Source organism: Tupaia chinensis, unplaced genomic scaffold (assembly GCF_000334495.1).
Source record: "Tupaia chinensis unplaced genomic scaffold, TupChi_1.0 Scaffold000528_1, whole genome shotgun sequence".
In the NCBI taxonomy this organism is placed as follows: domain Eukaryota; kingdom Metazoa; phylum Chordata; class Mammalia; order Scandentia; family Tupaiidae; genus Tupaia; species Tupaia belangeri.
This window is the reverse complement of record NW_006160041.1, coordinates 1,435,017-1,450,224: the sequence shown is the minus strand read 5'-3', so window position 1 is coordinate 1,450,224 and position 15,208 is coordinate 1,435,017. Positions and strand designations below refer to the sequence as shown.

At 45.2% G+C, this 15,208-nt stretch overlaps 1 long non-coding RNA gene across 1 annotated transcript in view; it reads left to right on the top strand.

The window, feature by feature from the left end:
* Positions 1 to 12,422: 12,422 nt before the first annotated feature.
* LOC114009380 (uncharacterized) overlaps positions 12,423 to 15,208 on the top strand; it is a 7,219-nt gene continuing 4,433 nt past the window's right edge. Inside the window, exon 1 of the long non-coding RNA XR_003550809.1 lies at positions 12,423 to 12,593. This is a non-coding gene — a long non-coding RNA (uncharacterized LOC114009380). The remainder of the gene's footprint in view (positions 12,594 to 15,208) is intronic.

The window sequence follows — 15,208 nt, the reverse complement described above, 5'->3', positions numbered from 1 at the left end:
TTAGCTGCAAAGCTTTTATAACTATTATTTATTTTGCTGTCTTCACAAAAACTCTGAAAGAGGTTGGGATACATACAAATCCCATTATACAGGTCAAGAAATGATGCACAAGAGAAGCTAGGGGGAACCAGCAGTTAGCGTAATGGCTATGTCGCTGAACTCCCACGTAGTTGACCACGGTTTGAGTCCCGGACCCGGTGGCTTAAAACTCACGCTGGGCGCATGTGTGTGCATGCCCAAGATCCCAAGAGGAGAATGGAGGAGAAGGGATTGTGGCGTGGCCATCCCCCCGGGGGGTGATCTCTCGCTTTCTGTCTCTCTGTCTCTCTCTGTCAGGTGAGCGCACACACTCTATAGTGAAAATCTCTCCAAAAAAAAAAAAAAAAAAAGAGAAGCTAGGTTAATTATATATCCAGTCCAGGGACTGGCACATCAGTGCTCTGGGTTCGAGTGACTTTGATGATAGCAAGGATGATGACAATGATGTGTAGCTCATAACACATAATCACTGTTGTGATCGCCACACCCTGGACTAATGGTCTGGAAATGAATGCACAGCGTCTTATGGCATCGATACTCATACTAATCTGTTCTGGCTCATTTTCTATTCATGTGACACTGAAGCCTGAGTCAGACTTCCAGGGAAGAGAGTCTGGCTGACGTAGTTGGGTCCTGGGCCGTCCCTTGTCTGGAGGAAGGCGACGCAGCTTCATTAACCCACCAAGACTGTCTGTGGTCAGGGCATGAGTTGCCCTAAAAATAGATGGGGTGATGTTAATAAAGGAGAGGCATGAAGGCACTCAGATATAGATACGTTTACAGTGTTTATAGTGTTACTCAGCAGGTGGCCTGGTGGCTAAGGTGGCTGGAGCTAACATAGCCAACTACACAGGTTTGAGTCCTGGACCTGGCAGCTTGAAAAACATTCTGGGCGCATCGGGCATGTGTGCATGTGTGCCTAAAATCTCAAAAGGAGAAATGTAGGAGAAGATATTGTGGTATGGCCATCTCCGATAGGGGGTGCTTTCTTACTCCCCGACCCATACCCTCTAGCAAATTTAAAAAAAAAAAGTTAACACTATAAACTACGTCGGTACTGTCCGATACAGTAGCCAAAAGTCACGCGTGGCTATTTAAATCTAATTAACATTACAAAACGGAAAGTCACGCTAGCTGTACCACGGGTACTCAGTCGTCACCGATGGCCATGGCTACTGCAACGACCCGCACAGATGCTAGTTCATTTCCTTCACTGCAGACATTTCTACTGGACGGCGCTGCTCTACGATTCTTACCTGGGATTCAATTCTTTTTTTTTTTTTTTTGGAGATGTTTTTGCCATAGGGCTCGTGTGCTCGCCAGACAGACAGAGATAGACAGAGAGACAGAAAGCGAGAAATCAACCCCCAGAGGGGATGGTCACGCCACAATCCTTTCTCCTCCACGCTCCTCTCAGGATCTTGGGTGCGCACGCACACGCGCCCGGTGTGAGTTTAAGCCACCGGGTCCGGGACGCAAACCGTGGTCGACTACATGGGAGTCCAGTGACATAGCCATTATGCTAACTGCTGGTCCCACCTGGGATTCAATTCTTTGTCTTTTCTTCATTTATACATTTTGAAGAAGGGCATGGCAAAAATGGTGAGTCCAAATCTTTATTCATGTCTCAGCTGTGTTGCATGCCCCGGTCAATTGCTACTACTGAGAGGTTGGGTCTGCCTGGGAGTCCGTATGTCAGGTGGAAGGGCATCCAGACAGATTGGGTTCAATTCCTGCCCTGATGTAAGCTGCAAGATACAGTGGTGTGCACCTGCTATATTAGCTAACTAGGAAATACGGCAAGAAAACTGTGAGACCCTGTCTCTCACCTATGGAAAAAAAAAAGGGTAACTTCATTTATTTAACAAACATATATAAGGACACTTCAAAAAGTTTGTGGGAGGGTGGTGCTGGCAGGAGGCATGGTGGTTAAGGATGCTGGACTCCCACATAGTCGATCACAGTTCGAGTCCCAGATCTGGTGGCTTGCTTTCTCATTTTCTTTCTTTCTCTCTCTCTCTCTCTCTCTCTGTGTGTGTGTGTGTGTTCCTCTCTGGTCAAATTAAAATAAATAAGTAAATAAAATTACATAAAATAATAAAAATTTTAAAAAATACTATTAAAAAAAAGTTTGTGGGAAGGGGCTTGTAGCTGGCATAGTGGTTGGAGCACTGGACTCCCACATGGCTGACCACAGTTCAAGTCCTGGACCTGGCTTGAAAATCAAACTGGGTGTGTGTGCTTGCATGCCCAAAACCCTGAGAGGAGAGCGGAGGAGAAAGGATTGCAGTGTGACCATCTTCTCTAGGAGGTGATTTCTCACTTTCTCTTTTCTTGTCTCCCTCTGGCAAGCACGTGCACCCTAAGGTAAAAACTTTAAAAATAACATTGTGGGAAAATGGAATTAAAATGGTGCCCAAAAATCCGAAATCCAGGCATAGTTTTCTTATACTATTCATTTCCGGGAACTTTCGGAAGATCACTCGTATTCGGGGTTTACTCTGAGTCATACCATGGTCGTAGGCACCAGGGATGCCTGGGAGGGACCCGAGATCTAGTCCAGGGGATCTAGCATTAGAATCACCCAGGGCGCTCTTACTATGAGTGGCACCCAGGCCCCACCCAGAGAGATTCTGAAGAAATGGGTTTGGAGTGGGGCTCGGGCACCCATGATTTAGAAAAGCTAGCCAGGTGATGCTTATGTGTGGCCAGGCTTGAGAACCACTGCAGTGTGGTCTGTCCGGGGAAGTGACTCGCTGAAAACCTGACTCCATACAGGTCCGACTCGCATCTCAGGATTCTTCTGACAAAAGCAGAGTTTTCCATGGATATGGCATCTGTCTGAATTCTTAGAGGAAAATTCATTTCTTAATCCAAACAGAATCCAATGGACTTCCAATTAAGTGCCAAAAGAACGTTTCGCTTGAGGTCCATTTTAAATCACTTTTCTCTAAGGGTTGATATGTTTCGTGTCTGGAGCTGCATTATTCAGCCAAGGCGGGGGAATCCCTCTAAAGAGAGTTACCCTTTGCTGAGCACCTTGCATAGCTCAGGTGTATGACATACTGAGTTCCACTTAATCCCCAGGACAATCTTGCAGAGTAGATAGTGCTGGCCCCAGTTGACAGGTGAGCAAACTGAGGGTTAGACACTTAGCTTTATGACTTGGCACAGCTGGGATCCTAACTCCGGAGTTCGTGTTCTTCCCCTATAGCACGCTGTGTCTACACCACTGCCAAGTCTGCAGGGCGGTGGGCACATACCCTGCTCTGCTCTGGATCCACATAGGAAAGAAAGCTCTCTGCAGGTGATGTGCTGTCTTCTCTGTGTGTGTAGACGGAAGCCCCGGCAACGTTACCTGTGCTCCGTGAGAGTGCTAGGGGCCTGGGGGGAAGAGGGATTTGGGGATAAGACGGGAGAGAATTGCATGGCATCAGACAGGAGGGAATTGCATGGCGTTCTTCTAATGGATGGTTGTGCCTGGATTCCTTTTACTAGACGATTGGGAGGAAGCGAAGAGCGGGGTTGTACCTGGAGCAGTCAGCTCTCAGACACTAGCAATTATGGTGCATGCCTGGTATAACATGATCTGTTCTTGGCCTGGATTCCTGTGGGCTGGCAGAGTGTCTGTGTCGCCATGTATCTTTGCAATCTGAGTCCCTGCCTGATACTTCCTGGGCAATCTGGCCTGGGCTCCGGGGACTGGGAAGGGGCAGAACTCATTATGTCCATTTCAAAGGACTCTACCAGAGATATCTCACCCCTGCCATTCTCCGGGGGCACCTCAGATAGTAATAGAAGATCTGGGCCTTGGAGAATAGTAAGGGCCAGACGTAGAATGATCAGGCCTTGTCTGCGTGGCATTCAACAGGTTTGTGTGGGAAAAAGGTCACCGCTGGTCACAGGAAGAGTACAAAATGTCATAGCTGGAAGAACCCTGAACGATCTTGTCTAGTTCTCATGGCATGGATGGGAAACTGAGGCTCAAACAATTGTTGGGAATTACACAAACTCAGGCCTCCCCTCAGTGCTGGTCCCGATGTGTTTGCTAACAGAAGAGAAGCTGAGACAAGGTGAGCCCTTGAAAGCCCTGTAGTGATAAGGGGGGTAGGGATAGTCCTCCCAGGATTGTCTTGGGGTGTGGTTGAGTTCTGTGTATTAGTGGTTGCAGATGGGGGGTGCATATTTAGGAAAGCACTCTTCAACCTGGAGGCCTGGGTAGTGGCCCCTCCACTTTCCAGGCCAATCATGCTCACCTAGCTTCTTCTCCCTCCTCCTGACAGAAACATGGTATTTTTTTTTTTTTAACTTTTTCTCCATGCACTGCAGTGAGTGTCTGGTAAGTAGTGGGTGATTGAGTCAGTGAGCCAGGAACAGCTGGACTGTAATAGTTGCATTCAAACCATGCCTGGCTCTTTCAAATAAGTCAAAGGCCAATTTTAGCCTGCTTGCTCACCAGAAGAACCCCAGACTTTAGAAGTAGATGCAGGTACATCCCGAAAACAAGATAAAAACCATTTGTAAGTTATAGGACTACAGAGCCATGAAGTGGCTGGATTTCTTGAGCCTCAGCTTCCAAGGAAGACTTCACTTTAGCTCAACAACAATTTCGAATGCTTACTATGTGCATGGCAGTCCAGAGCACCGCAAGAGATACAAAGATATGCCAGACATCGCCACGGCCTTCTGGGGTAGCATCTCGTAAGACATGTCTCCAAAATGTACTCAGCATGTATGTGCTAGCACTTCTACAAAGGTATCTGATATAATCCTTCCTATACCCTGCACATAGGGATTCTAATTTCCGTTTCTCAGATGAGGAAGTGGTCTCAGAGAAGCTAAATGCCCGTTTCTGAGTCATAGCCAGTGAGTGGCTGAGCACACGCAGGACCCTTGCCCTCTCTGCACGGGAAGTCACCAACTGACTAGAATACCTGGCAGAGGCTGATACTCCAGCACTGGCTGGAACAGAGTCTTCAAGGAGCACAGAGGGAGACAGCGGTTCAAATCCAGGCACGGTTGCTATTTGAGGCTGCATGATTCTTTGCTGCAGGAGGCTGTCCTAGGTACTACAGGCTGGTGAGCAGCCTCCAGATCCTGTGCTCACTCAGTGTCACTGGCAAGCTCTCCAGCTGTGACACTCATTCCCAGTTGGAAACCACTGGTTTAGGTAAGAAATGGCCATCAACCTGGGCCTATGAGGATTTTGTAGCCAACACAAACTGGGAAATGGACAAAAGGAGAAGTGTGTTTGCTTAGTGTTTTTTCCACTGGACAAGGAGCGTCCACTTAGATTTTGCAGTTTGGTCTTCCCCTGGCCCTGTGGTTTGCTCATGTCCACATACAAAGCCAGAGACCACTGGATAAAGTTGCCCCTGATGGCACGGTGCAGCTGGTGGTATTACATCGCTTGCAAGGTTTCTCTGCACACAGCTCCTTCCTGGTCTCCGCATGTCATGCCTATGATTATTATTATTACTGTTGTTCTCCGCCCCTTCTCACCTTCTGGGGTGCTTTTCAGGGAATCTGTCTCATCATCAACCACCATCATCACCGAGTTCAGATACTTCTCTTGTACTTATCTGGGGAGCAGCTCTGATTAAGGACTTTGTCATCATCAGCTCATTTAATCCCCAAAGCACCCCTCGAGAAGGGTGTTCTTAGCATCCCTGTTCTACTGGAGGAAAAGGGGATCAAGTTCATGGCCCTGTTAGGTGGAAGCAGAAGCAGGATTTGAACCCAGACCTTGCTGAGCCTCCTCTCTAAATCACTGTGCTCTCCTAAGGATGTCCTTCCCCCATCGTGCTCCCCACTGGGCTTTATGTTCCTCTGTGATGCATCCTCTGGGGAACGGTGGGCAGTAGCTGGCCCTGGCTGGCATGGTAGAGGTGAGGTGGGGGCAAGGGGCAACGAGGGTAGAGGGATGGCTAGAATATTCCTCCTACCCTATCAGTTGTGATAACAGGAGTTGTTCCATCAGATGTGAACGCAGGATTCCGGTGGAGCCTCTCCTTGTAAGGAATGATTATTCGGCTTGTGTGGCATTCAGCGATCCGGGAGGACTTCCTGTGGACAAGGCAGAGTGCCCAGTTGGGCTGCAAGGCAAGTGGGCAGCGTATGTGTTCCAGCCTGGCACACAATGGGCTTGTGATCTGGGAGCTGCCAGCAGTGGGATAACACTCTATTATTGCAGGAGGCAGAGAATGGTGTAAGCACAGTATTAGGGACGGGGCTGGAGATTTTTTTTCCCTTCATCCTTTCTCTCTGGGGTCACAGCCCCTTTGGGATCAGTAATTATGAAGTTTCAAGTGGGGTTAGCTCCCACAGGCTCAGACCAGCAGGTGCAAACAGGCCCTAGTCAAACCCTCTCCAGAAAACCTTGACATTCCTATTCTATCCAGCTCACAAAGGACCCTTGTTCATTCCCTCATTGCTGTGGGGAGAGACAGAGAGTCAGTGATGGGGCTGGTCAGACGGTCCCTGGAGATGAGAGAGAAGGGTAGCCTGGCCTGTCCCCATCCATCACAGGCAGGCTGTGTTAGGGATAACAGAGATGGTCAGGGTCCGAGTTTTCGACTGAGTCAGGACTAGAGTCTTGACAGCGTTTGATGGGAGGGATAAGGCAATGCTTCTCAAACTCGAGTGGGCACCGGAGATCCTGGAGGACTCTGCTCCCGAGCTTCCATTCCAGTTCAGTAGTTCTGGGTGAGGTCTGAGAATCTGTATTTCAAACAGTCCCCAGCAGTGCTGGAGCTGGTCTGGGGCTTCACTTGAGAATAACTATGCTGAAGTATAATTTTCAAAAAGCTTAAATTATGGCTCTTAGGCAAGGGTAAATGAATTTGTGTTAAGGATTTTCTTTTTTAACTCCTTAGCTAATGAGGGAACTGGAAAGTGGGTAAAACCAACATTTCAAGAGACATGCATAATTGGTAATGCTGAAATAAATGTGCCCATGGACACGAAGTTGGTTAAGTTCCTATGAATCAGAATGGTGTTATCTTTTCTAAAAATCCATGTGCTAGACAAAATTCACATGCATGTCTATGAATAAGAATAATCTGCATACCACAGTTTTTCTACAACTAACCTTTTATCCTTACAGGGTTAAAAAATAGCCTAGTCTGGCACTGGTCCAGGGCACAGTGGTAAAACACAGTGCGTTTCAGAGCTGATCCACATGGGACAGTTCTGAGTTTGCATCTGGTGACCTCCCTGAGTGTGCCAGGAACACGTGTGCCCTTTATCAGGGACCTGGATGAAGCCAGGCTAGCATTGGATCATGGCCTCAAGACCCTGTTGGGGATGCTGTCACTCTGTCTCTAACTCTGTTTCTCTCTCCCTCATGGAATAAGTAAATAAGTTTGAAAATATATATATGTTATTAAAAATAGCATAGTCGGCCAGGAGGTGGCATGGTGGTTAAGGCGCTGGACTCCCACATGGTCAACCATGGTTTAAGTCCTGGACCTGGCAGCTTGCTTTCTTGCTTTCCCTCTCTCTCTGTCTCTCTCTGGTGAGTGCATGTGCCCTGTAGCAATTTAAAAAATGAATAATAATGATGATAAATAAAATTAAATAATTCTAAAAAAAAAATAAAAATAGCATAGTCAATAGAAAGACCGTAGTGTACACCACTGTGATCAGATAATCCTCAGAGCATTGGGAGGACTTGTTAAAACAGACTGCTGGGTCCCACCCCTAGAGTTATTGGTACATTGATCCAAAAATGATCCAAGAAACTGGGATGGGACGATACAGGGATAAATAATAGCAACGTCTTCTTTTTTTCTTACAAGCAATCTTAATGTTCAGAGAACTTCATCCTTGGCCTTTTTCTCCTCCAGAGTAGTGGAGAGAGGAAGGAGAGGAGAACCTGGCAGTGTCTGTGCCAGGCAGGAGTTGGCTGGTGCAGACGGTGCCAGTGAAGCTGGGCTTAGTGAAAGGGATGTGAGTCACCAGCTCAGACTCAGAGGCAGCTGAAAACCAGAGTGTCCTATGTCCATGGGTTGTTCCCAGGGAGAAGCTTGTTCTCATCTTAGTCTGTTCTGCAGTTGGGATCCCTGTGAAGGTAAGAGAAGGCACCGAAGCTCAGTGGAACCTCAGCCGCCACTGAGGGCTGGGCCAGGTGTCGGAGAATTTTTGTGGCAGTTTCAGGAGCTCATAGATGGAATGAATGAGACCTGAGTCAAGAATTTCAAGGCCCTGGGTCTTTGATTGAATGATGCACTTTTGAAAAATTTCCCTCTGAAGCCATCTAGTGGCTATTGGGTAAAACTGAGGCTCAGACTGAGAACTCATTTTTTTTTTTTTTTTTCTTGAGTTTATTCTAGGCCCATAATTCTCTTTGTTGCCTCTGCCATCACTTTTTGGCTGTGCTGGCTTTACCGCCTTGCATTTGGTTAGTCAACAGCTATTGGGAAGGCTGCCTTAGGGGTATGTAGACTAACATTACAAAATGACGTGTTTAGTGGGTGTTGGTGAGAAAGAATATCACATTTGTACAAAGTTTCACATTTTGCAAAGTCTTTTCCTCTGACATTACCTCATTCAATTAATATATTTAATATTTGTCTACTAAAATAGCCTTAATCATGTTTAGGAATAACTCCAATAAAACATGTGTAAGGTCTCCTCATTGAAAACAGTATATCATTATTAAAGGGATTAAAATTTTGAGTTTGGCAAGCAGCGTGGTGTTTAAGCTGCTGGACTCCTCCTGGACCAGGCAGCTTGAAAAATCACACCAGGCACGTATGCGTGTGTGCCCAGAATCCTGAGAGGAGAGTGGAGAAGAGATTGCTGCATAGCCATCCCCCCTGGGATTGATTTCTCACTTTCCCTCTCTTTCTGTCTCTCTCTGGTGAGTGTACACACCCTATGGCAACAAAAAGACAGACAAAAAAATACCTAAAAAAAAATTAAAACCTAAATAAATTGAAGGCTAAACAAAGTGGAAGATTCAAGAACACAAATTACTCTTTAGATCCAATTCAATCATCGCAAAATATTAGCAGATTTTATTTTTGACATTGACAAGCAGATTTCTAAAACACATGGAAATTCTAAGGGCCAAGAAGAGTAAAGACACTCTTGAAGAGGAGAAAGAGGGAACCAGCAGTTGGTGTAATGGCTATGTCGCTGGACTCCCACGTAGTCGACTGCGGTTCGCGTCCTGGACCCGGTAGCTTAGAACTCACGCCGGGTGCATGTGCGTGCGTGCCCAAGATCCCGAGAGGAGAATGGAGGAGAAGGGATTGCGGCGTGACCATCCCCCCTGGGAGGTGATTTCTCGCTTTCTGTCTCTATGTCTCTCTCTCTGCCTGTCTGGCGAGCGCATGCGCCCTATAGCGAAAACCTCTCCAAAAGAAAAAAAAAAAAAAGAAAGAAAGAAGAGGAGAAAGAAAATTGTTTGATGTACACCAGAAGCAGAGAGACTTATTAAAAATGTATGGTACTTTGGTGTTATTGAACCAAAGTAGGTATAGGCCAGAAATGGTAGCTAAAATCCAGAAAAGCCAAACTTACTCAGGAGGTTTGTCTAGGAGGAAAGTGTTGCTTCAAGGAAGCAGGCTTTATTTCAAGGAAGGAGGCATTACTACAGCCAGCTAGTTCAGAAGACCATCATTGCAAATGCAGGGATGGACTTTTATAGAGAAATTCTTCCACCCAAACTTTAGACCAGGTCCTTGGTTGCAAATAAAGAGTTAAAATTTGTATATCTCCGATTGGTCAACCCATTCAGCAGTCCCACTGGTCCATTATTAAAATTGGCACTGTTGTGATTGTTCTGTGGCAGCCAGCATCCTCCCTCCAGTGGGGTAGGGGGTTCATTTTAGGACCTTCAGCTTTCCAGCTGCATGTGCCTCTTGCTCACGGGTAACATTGCAGTGTGGTGCTCCTGCCCTTGCCCATTTTGTGTTTGTACGGTTCTGAAGTCTGGACCCTACTGGATGAGCGTGTGGGAAGGACTGAGGTCCTGGTGCGTATCTGCCAGTGTGGGCTGGTGAAGTGATCTTTTTATGAAGAGGACCATTCTCACTTATAAGCCAGGGAGTGACTTTATTCTGAAAACCAGGGTTAGTGTCCTGTTGGTTGGGTCTAGCACTGATGGGTTGGACCAGCAGTGCTGTGGATGCCAAGCTGTGTCCAGGTATCCAGTGTGTATTGACCCCAGAGCTGCACTGGGTCTCACTTTCGTGTGCTGTCATAGCATAAAATGGGCATTCGTTTATGTTTATCAATTTATTTTCCAAATAGCTTTTCTTTATAACAAAAAATAAATGTCAGGTATTGAAAATCTAGAAAATGCAGATAATCAAAAGAAAAAAGAATACTAAAAAACAAGTAAACCCAGCACTCCGAAATCATGACCAGGCCCAGCCATGGTGACACGCTGGTAAAGACACTTCTGCTTCATAGGTAAGAACACAGGAGAGGCCCAGGTTCAATTCCTGGCCCACCCTAAAAGCTGGGAGGCCATGCCGTAGTCTCAGTTACTTGGGAGCCTAGGCAAGGTGATTGTGACTGAGAACACCTTGTCTTAAAAAATTTATTCAACAGGGACAGGAAGCATGGTGTCTAAGACCCACCAAATGTTTGCGTTTTAATTTCTCTTAAAATCAGTGGAAAATATGAATGTGATAACAACAAACATATAGTAATGAATCTAGCCTGGATTATATTTATTTTTATACTAATGCAATGATAAAAGATAATTTACCACATTTTTTATAGAGGAAGGATCTCAGAAAGGCAACAGTGCCCAAGACCCACAGAAGCTCTACTGCAATTTTTAGCAGGAATAACCACTTTTGAGGTATTTTTATGTATGTTCTCTTGATCCCCCTGTATCTCATTATACAATACACCTGTGTACACACATGCCTATACTTTATATCATTTTTACAAAAATATGGTTTATGATCTTCTTTACGCTATATTGTTTATACTTTTTTTTGTTATCAAATGTTTTCCCAAAATGCATTTCTTTAGTGTTGCTTTAAATTATAAATTAATTATAAAAATCACATATATAACATTATCCCCCTTGCTGGGCTGGGAGCTTCTCTCTTCTGCCTGTGCTACTCATTCATTTGTTTGGTTGTTAGTTTTTTGCTATAGGGTATATGTGCTCACCAGAGAGAGATGGGGGTAGGGAGGTATAGTCAGAAATCATCTCCAGTGGAAATAACTACACCGTAATCCCTTCTCCATTCTCCCCTAGAGATTTTGGGCACCCATGCACACACATCTGGTGTGATTTTCAAGCTGCCGGGTCTGGGACTCAAACCATGGAGTTGGCCATGTGGGAACCAGCACCTAACCTCCACACCACCTACTGGCTGGATCTCTGCTACTCTTACTCTCTCTTTCATGTAAGATGCATCTATTTCTTCACTATATTTCTTGAGCTTTTCTCTCTTTCTAACTTCTCAGCAACAAATAGCAAAGGAGGCTTTGACTTGAAGCTGCTTCACTTTCCACCCTGCAAAATCTCAAAGGCAAGCAATTCTAAAGTGCCTAGCTACCTGCTTAAAATTGGAGGAGGAATGCTAGGGCAGAAGAAACCTGACTTATAATTTCAAATGATTCTATCTCAAATAAAGTCATGAAATGTTAAAGAAACTGGCTAGAACTGGCCTAAGCAGGAAAACCCAGTACTATCCCTGTGCAAACTTACCCGCAGGACCTATTTGTTCAAGTGGGCTGAGTGACTGAAAATAACCTCCGTTGCAGGAGGAAACAAAAATGCTAGTTGCAATAGAATGAGAAGAATAGGACCTGGTTCTTGAAAGATCAGGATAGGGGCCCTAAATTGTTGCAGTCTTCTGGACCAGAGAGCCTGCAATTCTAGACCGCCCTTAGCACCAACCAATCCCGGAGCAACATACCCTTAATCTGTCCCAGTTTATTGGTCTCCCTTGCTCATGGGTGGAGACAGATTTGGGTTTGCCTCCATCTCTGGGCTAACTGGCTATGTAATAACACTCTTGCTTTAAGATCCAGTGTTCAGATGATTTGCTTCTGTCGCATCAGGCAAAGGGCACACTTGTTCAATAGCATTCACATTAGCAGTAATATCTTTAAGAGAATTCTTGGGGGCCAGCATGTGGCATGGTGGTTAAGGCACTGGATCCCACTTGAACTCTGTGGTTCAAGTTCCAGACCTGTCAGCTTGAAGAACACATCTGCTGTATCTGTGCCTGTGTCCAAAATCCCAGGAAGAGAAGAGATTGTAGCATGAGCATACTCCCGGGGAGGAGGGATTTCTCACTTTCTGTTTCTCTCTGTCTTTATCTGTCCCTCTCCAGGAGCACATGTGCCCTATGACAAAAATCTGAAAAAAGAAGAGAATGCCCCAGGTAGCAGTTGAGCTGGCTTTTGGGATGTGCTCGCTCAGCAGAGCTGTTCTCAACCTCAGAGGGTGTATCGATGAAGTGGGAGTGCCTGGAGAGAAGAGAAGGGAGAAGTGGGTCTCTGCAGTTGTGTCAGGAACTTTCTGCATTTTGGTAGCAAGTACTGATATCACAGATGCACCATTAGGAAGAAAGGTACTTCCCTTGTTCAATCTTTATTTTTCTATTTCTCTGCCCTTGGGATTGCTATTTTCCAATGTTAAGAAGATTATTGTGCATATATTATATATTTCACTTGGCTTACAACTGTGTGGCATAGAGGAAACAGAATTTTACATCTATCCTTTTAAAGATTTTGTTTTTTGGCTAGGTAGGCCTGAAAATTAAATTAACAAAATTCACCAGAAGAAGAGCAAACAAATTTATTTAATACAGTGGCATAGAAGACTTTGTAAGGAAAACGAAGACCCAAAGAAACAGAGTTGAACTCTTGCATACTGAATCCAACAAAGAGTAATAAGCTGGGAAAAAGTAACTATATTATGTAGGTAGGTTAAAAGATAACAGAGTTATTTTAATAAGGTTCATATAGAATTCTCTTAGTCTCAATTTCCTGAGCTTGATGATAAGAATGTTAATTTCCTTCTGGTTTGGGAAAGGCATCTTTCACATGGGAATTTCATCTGCTTTTAAGAGACAGAACAGGACTTTCTTGCACCTGCTGTTTTCCAAGTGCCTTGAACTCAGAATGCCAAGGCAGTGTATTTTGGGGTGGCATGTTCTTCACTCCCTCAGTGGGAAAGAGGCAGGTGGAAACAGTGCATGGTTTTGAGAGGAAGCCCTGTGTTTTCTGAAGTCTTTGTTTTGGGCGTGCCTTTAACCGCACCTGCATTTCTTGCAATTTCTTACAAAGAAACTTCCTTTTGAGAGTCAAAAGATTTCAACTAAAGTTATTAACCGGAGGGAAATGTTTGAAAGCTCAGCCTTTGTTAACCCAAAGAACATTGTTTCAGCAGCAGTGATTGAAATCATCATTTCCTTTGGGAAGTCTTTACCACTGAAACACACAAAATCAAAGGATTTTGGAAGTAAGTGGACTTTAAAGATGGCATCCCCGTGTTAGAACTTGTAATGGTTCCCTAGCCATTTACTGTGGTGCAATCATAGCCGAGTTCCTTGGGTTGGAACAAGAAATCCTGCTCTGACTAGCTGGACTGATGCAGAGAGGCAGGAGGGCACAGTGTTGAGGAGCAAATTCCTTACAGCTGAGCCATCTGGATTTGCGATTCTGGCTGAGCCATGGAAGCTGAATCTTCAGCAAGTTATAGAGCAGTTCTGACCCTCAGACTGTGTATCTATGACGTGGGGGTGACTGTTGTATTTACTTCTGATGCTTGTTACAATTCTCCTTCTTTTATTATTATATTTTTAATAATAGAGGGCAGGTGCGTTTTCCAGAGAGAGAGAGAGAGAGAGAGAGTGAGAAACACCCCCGATGGGGGATGGTCACAAAACGATCTCTTCTCTTTCATTTTTCTCTCCTTTTGGGTTTTGGGGCACATCCAAATATATGCCTGGCATGTTTTGCAAGCTACAGGATCCAGGACTTGAGCTGCACAATCGGTCACGTGGGCTCCAGCTGCCTTAACCATCACGCCACTGGCTGCCCTCCACTTACTAGTTAGTGAATTGAAAAACACTTCCTTAGAGAAGGCTAAGGGTCAGTCTACTAAGGGCTATAGTTTATTTAATAGCATTGTGTCAATGTAAATTTCCCGATTTTAGTCATTACACTCCGATTGTGTAGGAAGTCATTGGAGAAAGCTGGGTAAAAGGTGCAGAGGAGATCTATAGTATTTCTATGTCTACTTCTATGTGAGTCTAAAGTAACTTCAAAATAAAAAGTTAGGACTGGCCCCATAGCCTGGTGGTGAAGGCAGCTAGATCCCACATGGCCAACAGCAGTTCGAATCCCTGCCTCAGTGACTTGGAAAACATGCCAGGTATGTGTGCACGCCCAGAATCCTGACAGGGTGGAGAAGTGGAGAAGGGATGACCACGTACCATTGACAGGTTCTCCTCTCCACCCCTGTCTCTCTCTGGCAAGTGCACACGCCCTCTGGCAATGAAAAAAAAAAGGTTAAAAAGCTCTGAAAGGAATTGTATTTGATTGTATGTGGTTCTTTGGATAACGTTTGTCTTTGACAGGAGACTGATAGTGTTCTCCTAGCACCTACACAGTGCCTGACACATAGTAGGCCTTCAATACATATTTGCTGATTTAACAAAAAAAGAAGCTGAGATGCTGAGTGCACTGGCCAGCAGGTGCCTAAGCAGCAAAGGAAAGATAAACCAGTCCCTTTATTTGAAAGGGAGAGCAAAGAGGCAACAGGGCCATATACCAATTTTTGGTAGACCCTTCAACACACACACACACACACACACACACACACACACAGACACACACACACGCTCCTACAAGTTAGGGAAGTGGTTTGAGTCCATTGCCAGGGTCACTGGACTGCGGGGCAGTGACAGCAGGAGCAGGATGATGAGGTCATCCCTAATGTAAAGTCACTCAGAGCGCAGCTCAGAGCCAGAGGTGAGAGACCATAATGCAGCCACAACTCATGGGGGGTGATTTCCTTCTATGTGTCACTCTGTGGTGGGCACATGTGCCTCTTGCAATTAAAATAACTTAAAAAAATATAGGTAAGTGTCATCTTCATCTTTTAAATTTTATTTATTTATTTATTTTTATGTTTTTTTTTTTTTTTTTTTTTTTGGCATGGGGGTTGGTGTGTTTGCGG